At 38.7% G+C, this 10920-nt stretch overlaps 1 long non-coding RNA gene and 1 pseudogene across 1 annotated transcript; both read left to right on the top strand.

The window, feature by feature from the left end:
- The first annotated feature begins 93 nt into the window (after positions 1-93).
- Positions 94-10077, top strand: LOC107539027 (uncharacterized). Its single transcript, XR_001603366.2, has 4 exons — positions 94-2135; positions 2241-2319; positions 5635-5781; positions 9877-10077. It is a non-coding gene; the product is annotated as an uncharacterized LOC107539027 (long non-coding RNA).
- LOC148090628 (U4 spliceosomal RNA) lies at positions 1364-1494 on the top strand (annotated as a pseudogene).
- Positions 10078-10920: the final 843 nt, after the last annotated feature.

Raw genomic sequence — 10920 nt, 5'->3', positions numbered from 1 at the left:
CTCCAAAAATGGGACAGATAATCCCCTTGTTTTCAAAGCTTATACTGGACACTGTTTGAATAGAAAACAGGTATTTACTGTATGAGTCATGCATATTCTCATTTATTAAATTATGAAGCAGTCCCCATTTCAATGAAATGCATATCAGATTCAGTCCACCCATAGTATGTACAATAGCAAAGCGAAGGGAAATTTCAGATAAGGTGAAAGAAAAGGACAGGAAGAGCAGACTCCATGTTTAAGGGCAGCCCCTTCTCACATTAGCTAGAACTTCATCCCATTGTAATCCCTAGCTACAAGGGAAGCTGGGAATGTACTCGTTTCCGGCAGTTATGTTCCACACTAAAACTCTGTTGTCATAAGAGAAAGGGATAATCGACATTAAGACATAGCTAGCACACAAAAAAGACATAACTAGCATCAGCTGCTGGAGAACATGCCTACTATTGATTCTTTCAACACACATTAAACACTGTAACCACATCACAGAAAATTATTTTAAAAGTAGGATTATACATAATCTCATCACTATAATATAACAATTGTTTTAATTTGCTTATATGTTTCTAATCTGTCTAAATGCACACATATTTTCATATGATTGTAATCATAAGTAACATGGAGGGGGCAAGAGTAGGCTTACAGTTGTGAGTACATGAAACAGTTTATTCTAGTATTATGATTTATTATTATGTTATTTGTATTACAACTGTAAAACTACTTTTTTAAAAAAAATATATATCTTTATTGATTTCAGAGAGAGGAAGGGAGAGAGAAAGACAGATAGAAACATCAATGATGAGAGAGTCACTGACTGAGCCTGCAACCCGGGCATGTGCCCTGACTGGGAATCGAACCCCGATCGCCTGGATCCTAGGTCAACGCTCAACCGCTGAGCCAGGCCCGGCCAGGCTGTAAAACTACTTTTGCCCACCCCTATAGATTTATTTTTTCACTTAATATTGTCTCTTAAACATAGTCCATTTAAAAAATAATCTTAATGGCTACATGCTAGCCCATGGGGTTGATGAGGCATAATTTACTTGTATCATTGGATATGTCAGGGATTCTAAGTTTTCACTATTGTAGGTAATTAACACTACAGTAAACATCTTCATGCACAGTTTTCTTTCTTTGCTTATCTTTCTGTTATTTATTTTTAACTTAATTGCATTGTAATCAGAGAACATAATTTGTGTGATACTGATTCTGGGAAATTCGTTGAGACTGGCTCTCTAGTCAAGTGTATGTTCAGCTTGGATAAATGTTTTCTGCACTGTTAAGGAAGAAAATGCCCAGGATAGAGAAAGAAAAATGGGCATTCTCTGTCACTGGTACAAGAGTCTGCACTTGTCCCTTTTTCAGCATTGCTCAGTGGCCTTATCACAGCCAATGAGGTTTATCCAAGGTGCAGTTATTACTAATTGAAAACTTTTCCCTATACGTGCCCTTTTATGATCAAGCTTGTTAATTGTATTATTTCTATTTTCTATGTGCTGCTAATTTGGGGGCTGTGTGACATCAGTTACTGAGAAGGGTATATGTTAAATTCTATGGTGGTGGACTTGTCAGTTTTTCCTCAGCATTCTGTCACTTTTTGCTCTTTGTTATTTGAAGATATCATTAGGGACATATAATTTCAGAATTAGCATCTCCTCCTGGTGAATTGAATCTGTTATCTTTATGTAGTTACCATCCTTGTTTCTAATAATGCATTTTGCCTTGAAGACTATTTTGTCCAATGTGAACAGAGCTCCTCTAGCTTTCTTCTGGGTAGGGTCTGCCTGGCATATGCTTTTGCATCTTTCTTTATTTTCAACCTTTTTATGTGTCAGAGGCTGGCTAGGTGCTCACTAATTCCATTTCCTCTTCCTAGGAGCACAGGATTACACTTCCCAGCTCTTTTTGCAATTCAGTTGGGGCCACCCAAGGAATACGGGCAGAAGTGATGTATGGCACTTCTAGGCTTGGCAACAATTTCATACATGATTTTCTGTGTGCTCTCTCCCCTGTTTACATGTCTAGAGGCAAAGAACTCCAAGGTGATAGAACTAGGATTGAAGGACCCCAGATTCCAATATCACTGATTGAAAGAGTGACAGCCAGAGGAGCAACCTGACCTGATGGGCTCTTATGTGAGCAAGAAATAAACTTTGTTGTGTGAAGCCCCAACGATTTTAGAGATTGTTTGTTACAGTAGCTAACATTAACTATTCTGACATAACATCTTTGTATTTTAGATTTTCTCTAGGATACAGCAAGTATCTGGACTGTTTTGCTTTGTTTTGCTCCAATTTGAAGACATCTTTGTTTTAACTGGTGAGTTTACACCATTTACACTTTACTATGATATTCATTGTTGATATATGGAATTATCTTGACCATTTTATTTTGTGCTATCTCTCCTGCTTTTTCTATGTTTTTCCCCCCTTTCCTGTTTTCTTGCAGATTGTTCTTTTGATTCCATATTTTCCCCTCTATTTTGGAAGTTATACACTCTTTCTATTCTTAGTGATTACTCTTAAATTTTAGCATGTACTTAAAATCTAAATCAAAAGAGCTCCACCCTGCCCCCTCCCCCCCCCCCCGAACTACCCAAGGGTGTTATAGTGCTAATCACCACTACCCTCTTATCTTAAAAGTTATTTATTGATTATTTCAGTACCATCTTGCTTTTCACCTCCAAATTAGACATTGTTGCTGTTTTATAAGTCTCAAACTTCCTTCTGGGATCATTTTTTCTTTATCCTAATGTATACACTTAAAACCTCCTTTAGCCCGGCCGGGCGTGGCTCAGCGGTTGAGCATTGACCTAGGATCCAGGAGATCGCTGTTAGATTCCCGGTCATGGCACATGCCCGGGTTGCGGGCTCCATCCCCAGCAGGGGGGCATGCAGGAGGCAGCCGATCAATGACTCTCATCATTGATGTTTCTCTCTCTCTCCCTCTCCCTTTCTCTCTCTGAAATCAATGGATATATTTTAAAAATAAATAAATAAAAGCACAGCTAGTATCACTTCCTAATTATTTTACTGCATTTTACTGTGATCTATGATCTTGATGTTGTGTTTACTGGACCTGTCTGATGCCATGTTGGTAACTTGAAAATATATGTATTTCTTGTTGTTTATTTCTTAAACTTTTTTATTGTTAACTATAGAAAACCATATAAAACAAGCATGCAGTTTAATGAATAATTGTAAGGTAAGACACCTTTGTAACTGCCATCCATGTCAGAAAAAGAACTGTGGCCAACCAACCACCCCAAAAGCTCTCCATGTGCTCCCCCTCTCCTAAGAGCAACCATACTTCTGACTTGTACTGTAATCACTTCAGGACTTCATGGTTTCGTCACCTAAGCATGCATCCATAAACACTGTGGTTTAATTTCACCTATTATTTTTATATGGCTTTTACCTCTTTTTAATCTGTAGGTTCCCTGTCTACCTCTTTTCTTTCCTTTTACAATTGTTGGAAAAACTGGATTGCTTATCTGTGGCATCTCCCATGATCTGGATTCTGCTGATTGCATTCCTCTGGGGTAGCTCAACATGTTCTTCTGCCTGCTGCATTTCCTGTAAATCAGTAGGTGGACCTGGAGGCACATTCCTTACTATTAACAACAGTGACAACAAAAACACTAATTCAGCAAACATATATCGAGCACTTCTTACATGCCTGAATGAGATGTTATAAAAATACAAAGTAATTTTTAAGGCAACCGACAGAATCTTTTTGAGGGACAGATTGTTATAGTTCATGCTATAGCATTAGCTCGGTTGCCAACTCAGAAAGCATCGCCAAAAGTGTTAGACCTTATATGTGAAATATATATTAACTGATGAAGGGACTCCTGACAATAACATAGACAGAGTACAGCAATGCCTTCCGGAAGAAATTATCAACTACATAACCACTTGTATAGAAACCTGTTTTGCAAGGCTGGTTTTAATAATGGTACATTCACCAATATCACTGGCAATGATTGCAGATTTCATAGGAACAGTTGGTAGGAACTCAGCAATAAAGTATTTTTAAAAAGAAGAGGAAATTTCAATACATATTTCTAAATAATCAGAACCTTAAGTTTTTTTTAAAAAGGACACAGAATAATAAGATTCTATAACTTTTTCCTATGACGAACCAATATTACAGTCTCCCTAACTAATGCTAATTATTACTAGAATAATATTGGCAACTTGAAGAAATGTTGATTTGCTTAAAAATCAAACGTGAAGGCTTCCTGTTCATGAACAGAACTTGGCTAAAATATTTAAAGTGTGCTTTAATTTTAAATAGTTTTGTGGCTTATTCTCATAATGTACTAGTGAACATTTTATGTTATATATAATGTTTATAGAATTAATGAAGTTTTAGTAACAAGACTTACTTCACTTCTATTAATTATTTGCTTAAAAGTAAGGGGGGATGCTCAGATTTGTAGACCAGGAAGATATGAGAGAATGAAGATTGCCCCCAAACCAAAAATTTTCAACCCTACTCCATAAATTTACAGTATTATATTCAGCTATGATTCATAGAAACGACATTAAGTTTAAAATATTCATGTGTGTCATTTTTTTAAAGTTCTCCAAAAGTAAGTCATTTCCTCCTGTATTTTTGGAAAAGTGAATATTCATTTCTCCCTGGTAATATTAAATTATGACAATCTTTGGCATTAAAATTAACCTGTCAAATTATATTCTCTAACATTTGCAGAGGTATGAGAAACTTCTAAAAGTGAAATAATCAAGTTATGATAGTTATGGACCAGACTCAAAAACTAAATTCCAAAAATTACACCATTCCATCTCAGAATACTAAGACTCAGATACAACCTGAGCTTATTTTGGATCAATGATTATTACAGGTTTCTATAAATAAAAAACCTCCAGCATTAAAAGTTGTTGGGTCAGCATTTCCGGAAATCCGTGACTAATGCCATTATACTATCTGTTCCAGGGGGGTTTGTTATGACATCATCTCTTGAGAAACTTTAAATATTAATCCATAGGTTATTCTCGGCATGCAGTCCATTACTTTTGTCTCATTCAGAGCGCCTTCTCATTTAGCACAAATAAGCCAGTGTAATTCTTTGAGCACGCTTGGGAAGATAGGGTCAGATGATGATACCGAGGTTTGCATTCATTTAAAGGGAACGAGAGACTACATGCTGCCCGTGCCTTTTGCCTTCACAGATTATTTCCAAAGGCGCAGCATCAAATGAGTATGATTTCTGACAAAAATTTTACAGTGTCACCCCCAGGAATAGATTTCTGTCATTTGAGTAATTTTGGAATAAATGAAATCATGGTATTTATAGTTCCCTTCTAAAGTCATACCAGCCTTTATCCGGAGGGTAATTTCTCTCCCTGTCTCAAATGTGATTCCCCTCCCAGGCTGTGGCAGGTGCTGGAGATGTGCTGCCCATATCCCTAACTTCCAGCTTACCAGCCCCTGACCACCTTTCCTTTTCTCTATAAAATTGTTTTCACATTTAGCAGCATTGTTAGGAAGACTCCTGCGATGTACTGACGGTAAACATCTTTATATTTTTTTTATTTGGGGGGAATAATTGCCACATTTTATTAAGGGAGCTGAAATAACATTGCTTGTGCCATCTCAACCCCTCAGCCCATGTCGCATCCTTCTAAACCTGGGAAAGTGTGATTTCGTAAATTGTCAGTATAGACAGACATTCTAAGAACCACAGAGAGAAGAGTGGATGGATCAAGAGACAAATGCAAAACCTGGAAAAGGAATCAATATTGGAACCAACAGGTAAAACAGTTGCTTTGGTTTCTGTTTTTGCTTTTGGTAAGCAGACTGGCTTTTGTTTAGGGCATTGGCGGCTGGAGCTGGCTCCGCTGGTTTTTATGGGGCAGGCGGGAAGGGCCAAGGAATCCATGCCCCTCGGCAGTGGCAGTGGCTCTGGCTCTGCCTCTTCCTGCAAGAAGCTGGTGTACAAATATCCCAGCTCCTTCTGTCTTCTGTGGAATAACTGAGGTGTGCATGTGTGCGGTACACTGGCCCTCGGAATTGCCCCGCCACGATTCAGTTCAGCCGCCCGGCTTGGTAATGCACTTGTTCTGTTGGCCGCCTTGCCTTCCTGTCTCACTTCCCCAGTAACTCCCTGTGTGTGTGTGTTTGTTTAGGGTTTTTTTGTACCTTCTAAATAAACTACTTGCCCTGGAATCCTTGCCTCCGAGTCAGCCTCTGGGAAAACCAAAGACTCAGCAGCTCTTACTGCTTTGGTTTACTCTGTGTTGTTTCCTGGCTTTATAGTGCAGTGAAGAGAGCAACTGTCAGCTTTGTTAGGAAATGACTTTTTGGCTCCTTCTGAACCGACTCTCTTCTTTTTATATCGTGTCAAGAAAAACCATTTAATTCTTTGCTAACCCTCCAAGGAATGGAAGCCTCCAGGTGAATTTGGCTGCCTGGAGAGTGTTAAAAGGGGTCTCTGGTGTCTCTAAAGTCCAATCAAGTTTCTGGTCAGCCCTTAGTGATTTCAGGGTGTCTTCCAGCTTTAAAATTCTCTGAGTTTTAGCAACAATTCTATAGAAACTAGTCCAGAAAATTGAATAGGAGGGAGTACTTTCCAGCTCATTTTGAGGACAATATAATACCAAAACCAGACAAAAGCACTACAAAAAAGAAAACTGCAGAACGGCATGCATGAACTTACACACCAAAATTCTCAAAACAATTTAGCAGATGGAATTCAGCAATATATAAAAAGAAGTTTATAATAGGACCAAGTGAGGTCTATTCCAGGATATAAAGGTTCAATATTCAAAAATCAATCAGTGTAATCAATCATATCAACAGTAGAATAATTACATGATAATATAATTGATGCAAAAAAGCATTTAACAAAATTAAATACCCATCCATAATAAACACTCTCAGCAAATTATGAATATAGTGGAACTTCCTCAACTTGATACCATGTCTTTTTTTCTTTTTCTTTTTTGTGACCTGAGTAGTCTGGAAAAGGAAATTACTGACATTTCAAAGGTATATTATCTTAGATGCAAATATGTTACCGGGCTGCTTCCGCACCAAGGGCTGGTCTTGCCCAGGCAAGGCCCAGGACCTTTCAGTGTCAGGCCACCTGCAGGTTATTGACTCATGCAGGGACGATTTCAAGACAGACACAAGTCCAGGTGAAAGTGAGAGTATGAGAGTACGTTTATTAAAGCCTGGGATAGTGAGGCAAAGGAAGGGCCCATGGAGACAGGATCCCAGGCAAGCCCCTGTGTGCAAGTCTCCTTGGGACCCTTAAAGCTTAAGAGAAAAGAAGCAAAGTACACATCTGAGAAAAAGGGAGGTCTGGGCGTGCTTAGAGAAGAGCTCCAGTCTTTTTAATTTAGCTATTCTTATAGGTGTGAAGTGGTATCTCATGTGGTTTAATACAGGGTGGGGCAAGAGCAGGTTACAGTTGTTCATATGGAAACTAATGCAATAATTAATAATAATACAAGAATAAACTGTGTTTTGTGTATTTATAACTGTAAACCTTCTTTTGCCCAACCCTGTTAGGCCTAATGATGGTGAACATCTTTTCATGAGTTTGCCATTCATGTACCTTCTTTTTTTTAATTCTTGCCTGAGGATATTTTTTCCATTGCTTTTCAGAGAGAGTGGAAGAGAGGGAGAGAGGGGGGAGGGAGAGAGAGAGAGAGAGGAACATCAATGTGAAAGACATCAATTGGTTGCTTCTCGTGTGCACCCTGGCCAGGGGTGGGGAGTGAACCCGCAACCCAGGTTTGTGCCCTTGACTGAAAATTGAACCAGAGACCCTTTGGTGCTTAGCCAATGCTCTAACCACTGAGAACGCCAGCCAAAGCTCATCTATCTTCTTTGGTGAAGTGTCTGGTCAAATCTTTTGCCCATATCTTTATTGGGTTGTTTGTTTTCTTGTTGTTGGATATTGAGAGTCCTTATGTACTCTGGATACAAGTCCTTTGTCGGGTATATTCTTTGCAGATTTTCTCCCAGTTTGTGGCTCATCTTTTTATTCTATCACAAGTGTCTTTTGAAGAACAGTTCTTAATTTCACTGAAGTCTAATTTATCAGTTTGTTTTTTAATGGATTATACTTTTGTTGTCCTAGCTAAGAAATCTTCACCTAACCCAAGGTCACAAAGATTTTCCCCTGTTTTCTTCTAGAAGCTTTATAGTTCTATGTTTTACATTTAGGTATATTTTACATTTTGAATTAATTTTGGTATGTGGTGAGCATATGGTATGAGGCATGGATCCAAGCTCATTTTTTTCCTGCATGTAGATATCCAATTACCCCATGACCATATATTGAAAAGGGTATTCTTTTGCCACTGCATTGCCTTTGCACCCTTATAAAAAAGAAGTTGTCTACATATGTGTGAATTTATTTCTGAACTCTCTATTCTTTTTCATTGATCTATTTGTCAGTTTTTTACTGTAGAAAAAGAAGCCTGCTGGGACTTTGAGATTGCATTGAGTCTATAGATCAATGTGACAGGATTGGCATCTTAATATTGAGTTTTCCAACCCATGAATTAAGTATATCTCTCCATTTTTTTAGGTCTTCTTTAATCAATCTCAGCAATACTTTGTCGTTTTCAGTGTACAGCTCTTTCACATCTTTTGGCAAATTTATCCCTAAGTATTTCATATTTTTATGCTATTGTAAATAAAATTGTTTTTCATATTTTTATTGGAAAGTTTACTCCTTGTCTTTGGTATTCTGCAGTTTTATTACTATGTGTTAAACTGTGGATTTCTTTTAATTACTCTGCTTGGAATTCTTGGGTTTCAGCATCTGAAGTGTCATTCATAATTTCTGAAACCCTCTCTGTTATTGCCTTTTTCTCTGCTATTGGCCTTTTTCTGGAACTCCACTTGGAACATACAGAGTATTTTGGACCTTCTCTATGCTCTAATTTCTCTTAACCTCTAATTAATATTTTCTATCATTCTGTCCTTTTGCCCTATATCGGTCATTTATTTAGATATATCTTCTAATTCTCTAATTTTCTCTTTAGTTCTGTCTGCTGTATAACATCCTTAGTGTTTCTAATTTAAGTTACTTTTTTACTTTATAAACTCCTGTATGATTTTCTTGCAAATCTACCTCATGATAACTTCTGTGCCCTTATTCTATCAACCCCATCTTAAGTTCTTTATATACAATAAACAGCATTGTTATATTTTTTATGTGAATGTCTCACTATCTATAGTTTTTTTTATGTGTGTGAGTGTGTGTGCCTGATTCTGAAGTGTGATATTTCTGCTGACCCTCACGGATTTAGCAATTTTTTTCTGAATTTGTAGTTCAGAAACATATGGTAATTCTATGAAGTCTATGAATGCATTCCTCCAAAGAAAACGTTTTGTTTTCTTCTGTCAGTTTTCTGCCAAGGACCACTTTGAACTCTGTCTTTGGCATAGGGTTGGCTTGGAGCCCCAGAGATCCCGGTTCAGATCTGGCCCACACCCATGTGAACTTGCTCATGCCTGGTTGTTCCCATGGAGCAAACTTCTCCCAGCACCATCTGCAGGGTGGGCTTTTCCAGTTGAACTTCTTAAGGCTGTTGCTCTTTGGCTCTCCTACCTTAATTCGAGGGTCTCCATCCTGACCTCTCCCACTGCTCAAGCTCTAGGCTTTGTCTCCCAGCTCCCACAGCGATGGCTCATGAAAACCTGGCTCTAGGCCACCAGGAATCAGCAGCTACCTCCAGAGTAAATGTGATATTTAGCTTTTGTGGGAGGATTTGTGCTTTCCTATCATTTCTATGCGCCCCCCTCCCTGGAATCTCCTTACTTTCTCATCACTACTCTGTATTAAAATATTAAAACTTACTTTTTGGCATTTAATGTGTTCTGAACTAGACGGAGTTTCTCTAAACATCTAGTCCAGCATATTGTTGGAAACACAAGTCCTGGTGTTAAAATACAGTGGGACCTCAGTGTTTGAACGTGATCTGTTCCTGAAGCCCATTCGAGTTCGGAAACGTTAGAAAACCGAGGGATCCACAGCCGACAGCTGGGCCTCAGGATCTTGCCCTCCGTGGAAGCCATGGGGCACGTTCGACTTCCGAGGCGGGTTCGAAAACTGAAGCACTTCCCTCCGGGTTTACGGCGTTCGTAACCCGAAATGTTTGTCCACGGAGATGTTCGAAAAACGAGGTACCACTGTATTAGTGTGTTTTCCTTCGCATTTTTACTATGCTGATATGCAGGGCCAGGCAAAAGTAGGCTTACAGTTGTGAGTTTGCAAAACAGAGTTTATTTTATTATTATTAATTATTGTATTATTATTATTATTGACCTACTTTTGCCCACCCCTATATAATCGGTATAAGAAAACACACCATGCATACTGCTTTATAACATGTTGTTGTGTCATTTAGCAATATATTTTGAATGTCTTTTTACATGAATAAATGTGTCAGTGATGCTGTGGATAGGGTTACCCAGGAGACAGACTCCGAGACAAGATTTGAGTGCAGGAAATTTATTAAGAAGTGCTCTTAAGATCAATACCATTGGGTTGGGAATAAAGTAGGATTAGGCACAAGGGGAAGTTAGGCAATGGTGCAGTAGTTACAAGGGCTCCAACTGTGGAGGTGGGGACCCTGAAGAGTTGTCCCAGATTGAAGAAAGAAGGCTGAGCCTTTGTACTCCTATGGACTGCCTCCCAGGACAGGGACATGACATTGGGCCAGGCAGCCAACTTCCTGGAATTCCTGGAGATAGCTGGCAGGTGAAAACTGTCAGCATTTCGCACTCCTAGTGTCTGGGAATCCTGGGGGAGGCCTGGTGAGGCACATCACAGTATCCACCACAGTTAGGGATTCTTTGGGCTCCAAATAACAGAAAACCCAAACAACTCTTGCTTAACAACTAGTTAATTTTTTTCATTTACTATAAGAT

Source organism: Miniopterus natalensis, chromosome X (assembly GCF_054644295.1).
Source record: "Miniopterus natalensis isolate mMinNat1 chromosome X, mMinNat1.hap1, whole genome shotgun sequence".
Lineage (NCBI taxonomy): Eukaryota > Metazoa > Chordata > Mammalia > Chiroptera > Miniopteridae > Miniopterus > Miniopterus natalensis.
Note: the sequence above shows the minus strand (reverse complement) of the source record. Positions and strands in the feature narration are given on the sequence as shown.